This window comes from Euprymna scolopes, unplaced genomic scaffold (genome assembly GCF_053919585.1).
Source record: "Euprymna scolopes isolate OS-2025 unplaced genomic scaffold, ASM5391958v1 sca1, whole genome shotgun sequence".
Lineage (NCBI taxonomy): Eukaryota > Metazoa > Mollusca > Cephalopoda > Sepiida > Sepiolidae > Euprymna > Euprymna scolopes.
In genome coordinates this window covers 1,553,677-1,564,853 of record NW_027633102.1, presented here as the reverse complement: position 1 = coordinate 1,564,853, position 11,177 = coordinate 1,553,677, and the positions used below count along the sequence as shown (strand labels likewise).

The following is an 11,177-nucleotide window of genomic DNA, read 5'->3' as shown; positions in this document are numbered from 1 at the left end:
CGCGGTCGGCTCCACCCGGGCTCGCGCCCTAGGCTTCCGTGCTCGCCGCGGCGCCCTCCTACTCGTCGCGGCATCGTTTCGGCGCGAAAGTTCATCGCTCCTCGCCGCGACGGTCCGGCATCGGTCCGTCGCTCCAGCGCCATCCATTTTCGGGGCCGGTCGATTCGGCAGGTGAGTTGTTACACACTCCTTAGCGGATTCCGACTTCCGTGGCCACCGTCCTGCTGTCTATATCGACCGACACCCTTTCGGGGATCTCATGGGCGTCGCGTTAGGCACCTTAGCCGGACGTTTGTTCATCCCACAGCGCCAGTTCTGCTTACCAAAAGTGGCCCCACTTGGCACTCGCATTCGAGGTGACCAACCGCCCAGCGAAGCGTGCTGGCGGCGGCGGCCGGATGGGTCGGCTCCGTCGTTCGGGAGAGTCGGCCCGTTCCACCCGTTCCGAGTTCGAGAGTAGGTCGAGGCCGTGAACGGCCCCGGGGCCTCCAATCGTTCGCTTTACCGGATGGAATTGCGACGATCGAGCGCCAGCTATCCTGAGGGAAACTTCGGAGGGAACCAGCTACTAGACGGCTCGATTGGTCTTTCGCCCCTACACCCGTTCCGACGATCGATTTGCACGTCAGAGGCGCTTCGGACTTCCACCAGAGTTTCCTCTGGCTTCATCCCGACCGGGCGTGGATCGCCATCTTTCGGGTCCCTGGTCGCTCGCTACGCCAGAGTCGGCCGAGTCGTACTCGGAAAAAAGGGGAAACCGACCCGGGGTGATGCGCCGCGCGCAGCGCCTAAACTCGACGACAAAATAGGACTAGTTCAAGCCGCGGGATCTCACCGATGGGCGGAAGGAGGATATGGAAGCTGGCGCCCGGCAATTCCCCTTTTTGGATGATGCGCCGGTCCCCTCTCGGGGAGGAGGGAAAAACAACCGCACGTCAGCCACGAGCCTTCCCTCTCCTATCTCTCTCGGGAAGAGAGAAAAAGGAAAAGTTGCGGGCACCGCAGCAGCGACGGCGGAAGGCCGAAAACGCCGCGCCGGCGGGATCGGGCACGGCTCGGAGGCGGGTGAGGCGAGGAGAAGACGACGGCACGAGACCGACGACACCCCCCGACGACCCCCGGACGACTTTGCCAGACACCTCTCCCGATCGACGCCCTCCTACACGCTCTCTCGCTTTCGCTTCGCCTTCGGGGTTAGTCAGAGGTGGCCCCTACGACTCGCGAACGGCCAGGACTCCTCGGTCCGTGTTTCAAGACGGGTCGGGTGGGTTGCCGATGCACGTCGCTGACCCGGGGTGGCGGGCGGCTCGAGTAAAAAAGCGTCGCCGAGCGACCTCTCCGGAAACGGAAACGGGCGCGGGCGGGGTTGCCCCCGACAAGAACCCGAAACGTCGGCGAGGTGCGTGACGGCGAGGCCGCGCCAGTCCTATCCCGCCTCTCATCGCGCACGCGCCCGAGACGGTGGGGCGCCTAGGAGCGACACACAGAGTGCGTCGCCCGCACGCGACTTCCGGCGGGATCAAAACGGACCGGCTCGCCACGTGTAACGGATCGTGTCAGATTTCCTCCGTTCCCGGCAGAAAGGGGCAGTTACGTTCGCGGGCCCGACGGCCGGTGGCCCCCGACTTCACAAGGTGGGAAGACGGGGGTTTTCAGGGTGATGAAACGCCTGCCGCCTACGGAAAAAAACCCGCGTGTTCGACCTGCACGCCGGGAACGGGTCGCGACGACGGACCGGAGGGGAAGTGCGTCCGGTGCCGGCCGCGCGGAGGTCGCGCCGAAGCGCCCGCGCCATGATTACGCCGAGCGATGATGAAGGGGACGGGTGCAGCGGAGTCGCGCGCGGAGGGAGCAGGAGGAAAGAAGAAGCGGCGGCGACGGATGCGGCGGGTTAGGGCCCGGCGGCAGCAGCGATCGAGAGGACGAGTCCCATCCGTCGCAGCCAACCGACGCAGCCACCTACCGACGCCACGGTCGTCACCACGTTTCCCTTCCCGCTATCCACGCGGCCCGTCTCCTTCGTCGGCGACGCGGGCACAAAAGCTGGAACCGCGGGGAACGAGTCCCCCGCGGACACGACGAACGACGACCTGTGCCGCGACGGCCTCTCTTTCAAGAACACACATCGAGTTTGGGCTCGAGCCTAGGCAGCACCGGACTGAGTCCCCCCGCGATCGCGGTGAGCGGTCCCACCCGTTTACCCCTGGGCGGTTTCACGTTCTCTTGAACTCTCTCTCCAAAGTTCTTTTCAACTTTCCTCACGGTACTTGTCGACTATCGGACTCGTCCCGGTATTTAGCCTTGGATGGAGCTTACCACCCGATTTGGGCTGCGTTCCCAAGCAACCCGACTCTCGGATCGAAGGCCGTCGCTCGCCGTCCGCACCGAATGGGCCTGGCACCCGCCGCGGGCGGCCCCGATCGAGGGAACTCCGAACTATGCGAGACGAAAACGAACGGCTGCCTTCGACCCATGCGCCACACGTCCCGAAGCCTTTTACTTGCGACGGGATTCGGCGTTGGGCTTCTCCCGGTTCACTCGCCGTTACTAAGGGAATCCCGGTTGGTTCTTTTCCTCCGCTTAGCGATATGCTTAAGTTCAGCGGGTCGTCTCGTCCGAGCCGAGGGCGGCGGTTTTTAGTAGAGTGTGGTGTTTGGAGGAGAGGAATCTCGATCGGTACCCTCCGTGTGACGACGGCTGGCCGATATAGCGCCCGTCCGACCGAAAATGAAGAAGCCAACAATTAAAAAAAAGCCTGGGTCCTCCCCATCCGACGTTGCCTACGACGCGGCCACCTTTTTACGGTGCGACGGCCGTGCTCGTCGCGCTGCTCGAGGCGTCGCTGAGAGACACCTTCATGAGGCAGAGAGCGAGACGAGCAGGCGGCGCTTACGTCGGCAGTCGGTTAGGTCGGTGCTTTTTTTTTTGTTTTGTTCTCCCTTCGGCTGCTTTCGGACAGACTCCTCCTGCTCCTCCTCCACAGTGTTTCTTCACGCGGTCGAAAAGGGAAAAAGACTCCGCGGTCTGCCAGCGGGAGACGAAGGAGGAGGCCGGAGAGGGTTTTAAAAAAAAAAAAGACATTGAAAGGAGTCAATTCTTTTTTTATTTTTCTTCCCCCTCGTCACTCGCTCCTGCGACGTCCCGGTTACCACCGTGCCGAGGACCGGGCGGGCACGGGGACGGCAAGATGTCGTTTCGTTAACGGAGAAAGACATGTAACGTTCCGCCTCTCGACCGGACGTGGCCCCGAGACAAGGGATCTCGGGGCCGCAATGTGCGTTTCGAGGTGTCGATGTTCACTGAGTCCTGCAATTCGCATCAGTTCTCGCGGCTGGCCGCGCTCTTCATCGACGGACGAGCCGAGTGATCCCCCGTCCAGGGTTCAGCACTTGGGTTTTTTTATATTAGTTTTTGTTTATATAGATTTAGTAGTGTGCGAGGAGGTCTGTGCGAGGAGGCGTGACGGCATTGCAATGTCGCGAGTAGTTTGTTTTTAGCTAGCGGCGGTGGCACAGCGGCTGCAAAAAACAAAAAAACGATAAAGCGGCGACAAGGCAAAGAAGAAGCGGCCATCACTTGCGGTGGGCGAAAAAACAAACAGGTGGTAAGACGCGGAAGCAAGCAAGAAGAGCTGGGGCTTTAAAAACCTCCGCGTCACCACAAATCTATCTCTCGCTCCGCCTTTTATAGGTTTGTTTGCGCGCATTCGAGGCGTTGACGCCGACAGACAGAGGAGGTAGGCCGGAAAACAACAAACCAGTCTCGAACGGGAAAACGGTAATGATCCTTCCGCAGGTTCACCTACGGAAACCTTGTTACGACTTTTACTTCCTCTAAACGATCGGGGTTCGGTCGTCTTCTCCAGGCATCGAACGCCGAGGCGTAGATGCACGAGTGTCGTGACGGACACGTCGCGCACTGCCCCGGCGGCGTCGTCGGCCAGATCGAGGACCTCACCGGACGTTCGATCGGTAGTAGCGACGGGCGGTGTGTACAAAGGGCAGGGACGTGATCGACGCGGGCTGTTGACCCGCGCCTACCGGGAATTCCTCGTTCACGGGGTTGGTTACAGGCCCCGATCCCTATCACGGGAGGTGGTTCAGAGGTTTCCCAACCTCTCGGGCCGGGGCGAAGTCCCCGCTGATACCTCCAGTGTAGCGCGCGTGCGGCCCCGGACATCTAAGGGCATCACAGACCTGTTATCGCTCCGCCTCGTGTGGCTTTCTGCCACCCGTCCCCTCTAAGAAGTGCGTGAGAAAACCGACCCGGACCCGAGCGCCACGGAGGACGCCGAGCCCGCCGTAAAAATCCTGACATCGGCGCACTAGTTAGCAGGCCGGAGTCTCGTTCGTTATCGGAATCAACCAGGACGGATCGCTCCACCAACTAAGAACGGCCATGCACCACCACCCACCGAATCGAGAAAGAGCTATCGATCTGTCAATCCTACCGGTGTCCGGTCCGGGTGAGTTTTCCCGTGTTGAGTCAAATTAAGCCGCAGGCTCCACTCCTGGTGGTGCCCTTCCGTCAATTCCTTTAAGTTTCAGCTTTGCAACCATACTCCCCCGGAACCGAACTCTGGTTTCCGCAGGCTACCCGCCGGGTCATGGAAGCGAACGCCGGCGGATCGCCGGTCGGCATCGTTTACGGTCGGAACTACGACGGTATCTGATCGTCTTCGAACCTCCGACTTTCGCTCTTGATCGAGGAAAACGTGCTTGCCACACGCCATCGCTGCAGTTCGTCTTGCGACGATCCAAGAATTTCACCTCTAACGTCGCAATACGAGTGGCCCCGACGCTCCCTTCGATCATTGCCTCGCCGTAGACGGAGACCGACAGACGTAGACGAGGCCCTCTTCCATCATTCCATGCTTATCGTATGCAAGCTTGAACAGCCCGCTCTGAGCACTCTAATTTTTTCAAAGTGAACGTACCGGCCGCCGCGGACACTCGGTTAAGAGCACCCTTGGAGGAGAAACCGCCGACCGCAACACGCGCGCAGACAAGACACGAAGCAGGGACTCGGAGCGGACCGGGGGGTTCAAAAAAAAGAGGAACGCGCGGAAAGGGAGAGGGAGAGAAGCGCGGGGGTCAGAGTGCGGGATGCGAATGAAGCACCAAACACACACACGTAGCACCCCCCGTTAGACTACTCCCGGAACCGAACCGACGACCACTTGTTTTTTTTTCCCGGATCCCGATCACGACCTCCTCGTCCACCTCGCCGGCAGGACCGCGTGGCGGGTATGCTAGCGGTTGACACCGGCGGAAAGGGCCGGGAATGCGAACGGACGACCAAAGTCAACGACGGACGATGGCGCCGCCGCCCCGGGGCCGCTTGCGCGACCACGAACCCGAGTTCGGACTACGAGCTTTTTAACCGCAACAACTTTAATATACGCTACCGGAGCTGGAATTACCGCGGCTGCTGGCACCAGACTTGCCCTCCGGTTGGTCCTCGTTAACGGATTTGAAGTGTACTCATTCCGATCGCGGGGCCTCGACAGAGTCCCGCGTCGTTATTTTTCGTCACTACCTCCCCGTGCCGGGAGTGGGTAATTTGCGCGCCTGCTGCCTTCCTTGGATGTGGTAGCCGTTTCGCATGCTCCCTCTCGGAATCGAACCCCGATTCCCCGTTACCCGTAGTAACCACGGTAGGCACTTAACCGACCGTCGACAGTTGATAGGGCGGACCCTCGAGAGACCCGTCGCCGGGCGTGAAAGCTCGTGCGATCGACCAGTGAGTTATCCAGAGTCACCAAAGCGAGCGCGCCGCCCTATGAGCCCCGCCACCGAACGGACCCGCGAGCGGGAACGCCGACGACGGGAGGACGGAATGACGCGCATCGGTCTCAGTCTAATATGTAGCGCCGCGACCCGGAACGGCCGACGCGGGTGCCAGCGCGCGAGGCGTGGCGACGACGGCGCGCCGACCGATCGCGCCTGTGTCACATGTATTAGCTCTAGAATTGCCACAGTTATCCATCGCCTCCGAGGAGGAATACGGTCCCGAGGATTAGGTCCGGTTCCTGAGCCATTCGCGGTTTCGCCCGTTCTAATGCGTGGCGTGAACTTACACTTGCATGGCTTAAGCTTTGAGACAAGCATATGACTACTGGCAGGATCAACCAGGTATCGTTGGAATTTGGGACTTTGTTTCGACAGAACGACAGACCGACCGACCGACCGACCGACATAAGACAGACAACTACAACGACGGGCACGTGTTTATTTATTTTTCGAGGGGGTTTCGCCGTCAGAAGAAGCGCGCTGCCCGCGCTGATGGCCTCTTTTTTGGTTTCTCCCCTGACTTGGACCGAGACCGAGACTCAAAGAACGAAAGCGACCAACGTCGGACAACAACAACGACAACGGCACCCTTGACAGCGATACATACGACAAACGACAAGCAGCACGACGGCAGTGCACACGGACATCGAGGGTCAAGGTGCAGACTGAACTCGCCGAGGTCGTCGTCATCGTGGTCGCCATCGATTCCGTCTCGTCGTCGTCGTCGTCAACGTCCACGTCACCAGCCGGCCGAGAAGAGAGAACAGACGACAGCGTCGACAACAACAACATCGACAACGGCACCCTTGACAGCGATACATACGACAAACGACAAACAGCACGACGGCAGTGCACACGGACATCGGAGGTCAAGGTGCAGACTGGAATCGTCGAGGTCGTCGTCATCGTGGTCGCCATCGATGCCGTATCGTCGTCGTCGTCGTCGTCTTCGTCGTCGTCGTCGTCATCAACGTACCAACCGACCGAGACGAGAGAGCAAGCAACAACGTCGACAACAACAACGACAACGGCACCCTTGACAGCGATACATACGACAAACGACAAACAGCACGACGGCAGTGCACACGGACATCGGAGGTCAAGGTGCAGACTGAACTCGTCGAGGTCGTCGTCATCGTGGTCGCCATCGATGCCGTCTCGTCGTCGTCGTCGTCTCCGTCGTCGTCGTCGTCGTCGCCAACGTCAACGTCAACATCACAGCCGTCATCGGGGAGGAGCTGGACCAGGGCAGCGGCGGCGTAAATTTTCCCGTCACCTTCGTCGTCGCCTTCGTCGACCGACCGACCGACCGGCGTCGTGTTCGTGCTCGGAAAACCGAGGAGAGACAACGTGCACATGGCGCGTTCTCGCAAGCGGCTCCTCGGTCCGATTTTTTTGGGCGGCTTTTTCGAGCTTTTTTTTTTTTTTCTCACCCTTTCGTCCGTGCGACGGCGAACGTTAGGGGAAAAAAAAAAAAAAAAAAAAAAACGACAACAACGCGGCGGACCGGGCGAACAACATCGTCGACACACACGACATTGACGACCGGTCCCCCTTTTCACAATCGCATCGAGATAAAAACGAACGAGTCCGATTCGAGCACCGAGTCGCGAGCGGGAGGACTGTCGGTGCAAGTATCGATCACTGACGTGAGCGCTTCGCCGGACAGAGGATGGCTCATCCGGCAGCCGTGCAAATCGACGGTATGGGAAGAACGAACAAGAAGAGCAACGACTTGATCGGCGGCTTGGGAACTGCGGACGGTGAAAACGGGTTAATCGACTGCGACCACGACTGCTCGATCGATCTTCTTTGGCGCTAACAAAGGTGGAGGTGGGCCAAGAAGGGACTAGCGCTATCACCGTCCACGTATCAGAAGATGCGGCGGCAGACGTCGACGCTTATGCGTTGTCGGACGAGAAGTCGCTGCAGCACGTGTACCGCGAGCGGGACGTCCAAGGTTTTGCCAGACGGAAAGAAATCGGGTGTCAGCGAACGTTCACACGGCTGTGAGATCGGACGCTGACAGGAGTAGGAGGCGGCAGGCAGGCGGCGGTTACGGCGGCGGCGCCTGCTGCTGCTCATCCTCCTGTTTGCTGCGGCGACTTCCAGGACGGGAGAGCATCGAACAACGTACGTATGGTTACAAGGGGATCAGGATCTACATAGTGCATCCCCCGCGGCTATTTTTGTTTGTTTGTTCGCTCGTTCGTTAATTCGTTCGTTCGTTCGTTCGTTCGTTACAATGTACGTTTTTCCGTTCGACGGCGGCAGAGAGCGGCGGCGTTTCTCCCTAATCCGGAGGATTTATCGGTCGCACAGCGATGGGTCGTTCGGCCGATCATCGAAAGATTCGCAGGTAGTGGTTGAATGGCAGAACGGCAGCAACAACAGCGGCGGCTGAGAGCGGCGAACGCTGAGGCGGAAGCAGAAGCTGCAGCAAACGTATCGGCTAAACATGGTGGACATAGATATGGCTGACGACGCGGGTACCACGACGACTATGGAACCAGGAAAAGGAGCCGTTAGTTGTTCCAACATATCGTTCGACACGTCGAGCAGCCCTAGGTCCACGGAGAAGCACACACACGTACCACGTATTATAACCTAACGACGATGAGCGGGCGCACGGTTGGCAGGAACGAAGGCGGCGGATCAAAACAAGTTGGAGCGCGGCGACAGCGATAACGGTGACAGCCCTAGGCGGCGGAGATGCCACTTTCTGACGCCTTTGCGACAAGCCCGTAGAGACGTTCCGGACCACCACGAGGCAAAGAGTCGCTGCTCCGACGAACCGACACACCAAAGTGTGCTTCCTACCGAACATGTTTTATAAAACTTTCAAACTGGAAAACCCCAGAAATGGTGTTGGTATTCGTCCAGACCCACCTCCGACACCTGAAAATGGTGGTCAAAAAAAACGTCGATTATACGAAGCGACATTTCTGGTCGGCGATTTTCCAGTTTTACGCCTACTGCCACATGGGGATGTCGGTAGGCGTCGCAAAGTGCCTTCTCGACGCCTAGGCACACCAGGACTTTGTCATTTTTTTCCCCCTCGACATTCCTGGTCCGGTCTATTCCGATTTTACACCTACCGCCATGTGGGGGTGGCAGTAGGCGTCGAAAAGTGCCTTCTCGACCGCTAGCGACACCACTACTTTATCGAGCTCTGGAGGCCCGCACACCGACCCGGGGGCCGCGGAGTCGACCCCGGGGGCCTCCTGGCGTCGCCGCCGCTCACTTGGACGCCTTCCGCAACCTGTGGTCCCGCTCGGGGCCGCCGGGAGCCTCGCCGACCTGACCGGTGTCGGTAGGCGTCTGGAAGCGCCCGGCCGACCTGGACGAGGTCCCCCTGGCCCCCGGGGGACACCCCTTAGTTGGATGGGGGTGCTGTCCCGGGCACACATGCAACCCGCGGCCGCCTACCGACAGCCCCCTTCGCTCGATCGCTACTCCTTTCCAACATATGTCGGAGAAGCCGGGCGGTTGTGAAACCCCAGAAATGGTGTTGGTATTCGTCCAGACCCACCTCCGACACCTGAAAATGGTGGTCAAAAAAAACGTCGATTATACGAAGCGACATTTCTGGTCGGCGATTTTCCAGTTTTGCGCCTACCGCCATGTGGGGGTGGCAGTAGGCGTCGAAAAGTGCCTTCTCGACCGCTAGCGACACCACTACTTTATCGAGCTCTGGAGGCCCGCACACCGACCCGGGGGCCGCGGAGTCGACCCCGGGGGCCTCCTGGCGTCGCCGCCGCTCACTTGGACGCCTTCCGCAACCTGTGGTCCCGCTCGGGGCCGCCGGGAGCCTCGCCGACCTGACCGGTGTCGGTAGGCGTCTGGAAGCGCCCGGCCGACCTGGACGAGGTCCCCCTGGCCCCCGGGGGACACCCCTTAGTTGGATGGGGGTGCTGTCCCGGGCACACATGCAACCCGCGGCCGCCTACCGACAGCCCCCTTCGCTCGATCGCTACTCCTTTCCAACATATGTCGGAGAAGCCGGGCGGTTGTGAAACCCCAGAAATGGTGTTGGTATTCGTCCAGACCCACCTCCGACACCTGAAAATGGTGGTCAAAAAAAACGTCGATTATACGAAGCGACATTTCTGGTCGGCGATTTTCCAGTTTTGCGCCTACCGCCATGTGGGGGTGGCAGTAGGCGTCGAAAAGTGCCTTCTCGACCGCTAGCGACACCACTACTTTATCGAGCTCTGGAGGCCCGCACACCGACCCGGGGGCCGCGGAGTCGACCCCGGGGGCCTCCTGGCGTCGCCGCCGCTCACTTGGACGCCTTCCGCAACCTGTGGTCCCGCTCGGGGCCGCCGGGAGCCTCGCCGACCTGACCGGTGTCGGTAGGCGTCTGGAAGCGCCCGGCCGACCTGGACGAGGTCCCCCTGGCCCCCGGGGGACACCCCTTAGTTGGATGGGGGTGCTGTCCCGGGCACACATGCAACCCGCGGCCGCCTACCGACAGCCCCCTTCGCTCGATCGCTACTCCTTTCCAACATATGTCGGAGAAGCCGGGCGGTTGTGAAACCCCAGAAATGGTGTTGGTATTCGTCCAGACCCACCTCCGACACCTGAAAATGGTGGTCAAAAAAAACGTCGATTATACGAAGCGACATTTCTGGTCGGCGATTTTCCAGTTTTGCGCCTACCGCCATGTGGGGGTGGCAGTAGGCGTCGAAAAGTGCCTTCTCGACCGCTAGCGACACCACTACTTTATCGAGCTCTGGAGGCCCGCACACCGACCCGGGGGCCGCGGAGTCGACCCCGGGGGCCTCCTGGCGTCGCCGCCGCTCACTTGGACGCCTTCCCGCAACCTGTGGTCCCGCTCGGGGCCGCCGGGAGCCTCGCCGACCTGACCGGTGTCGGTAGGCGTCTGGAAGCGCCCGGCCGACCTGGACGAGGTCCCCCTGGCCCCCGGGGGACACCCCTTAGTTGGATGGGGGTGCTGTCCCGGGCACACATGCAACCCGCGGCCGCCTACCGACAGCCCCCCTTCGCTCGATCGCTACTCCTTTCCAACATATGTCGGAGAAGCCGGGCGGTTGTGAAACCCCAGAAATGGTGTTGGTATTCGTCCAGACCCACCTCCGACACCTGAAAATGGTGGTCAAAAAAAAACGTCGATTATACGAAGCGACATTTCTGGTCGGCGATTTTCCAGTTTTGCGCCTACCGCCATGTGGGGGTGGCAGTAGGCGTCGAAAAGTGCCCTTCTCCGACCGCTAGCGACACCACTACTTTATCGAGCTCTGGAGGCCCGCACACCGACCCGGGGGCCGCGGAGTCGACCCCGGGGGCCTCCTGGCGTCGCCGCCGCTCACTTGGACGCCTTCCCGCAACCTGTGGTCCCGCTCGGGGCCGCCGGGAGCCTCG

General features: G+C 60.4%; 2 non-coding genes and 1 pseudogene across 2 annotated transcripts in view; all 3 read right to left on the bottom strand.

The window, feature by feature from the left end:
• The window catches only part of LOC145273248 (large subunit ribosomal RNA), a 5,728-nt gene extending 3,099 nt beyond the window's left edge, over positions 1–2,629 (bottom strand). The window contains exon 1 of the ribosomal RNA XR_013866273.1: positions 1–2,629. This exon is cut by the window's left edge and continues 3,099 nt beyond it. This is a non-coding gene — a ribosomal RNA (large subunit ribosomal RNA).
• Positions 2,630–3,224: 595 nt separating this feature from the next.
• Positions 3,225–3,383, bottom strand: LOC145273383 (5.8S ribosomal RNA). The gene has a single exon (XR_013866376.1). It is a non-coding gene; the product is annotated as a 5.8S ribosomal RNA (ribosomal RNA).
• A 395-nt stretch (positions 3,384–3,778) lies between these two features.
• On the bottom strand, positions 3,779–6,137 carry LOC145273567 (small subunit ribosomal RNA; annotated as a pseudogene).
• Positions 6,138–11,177: the final 5,040 nt, after the last annotated feature.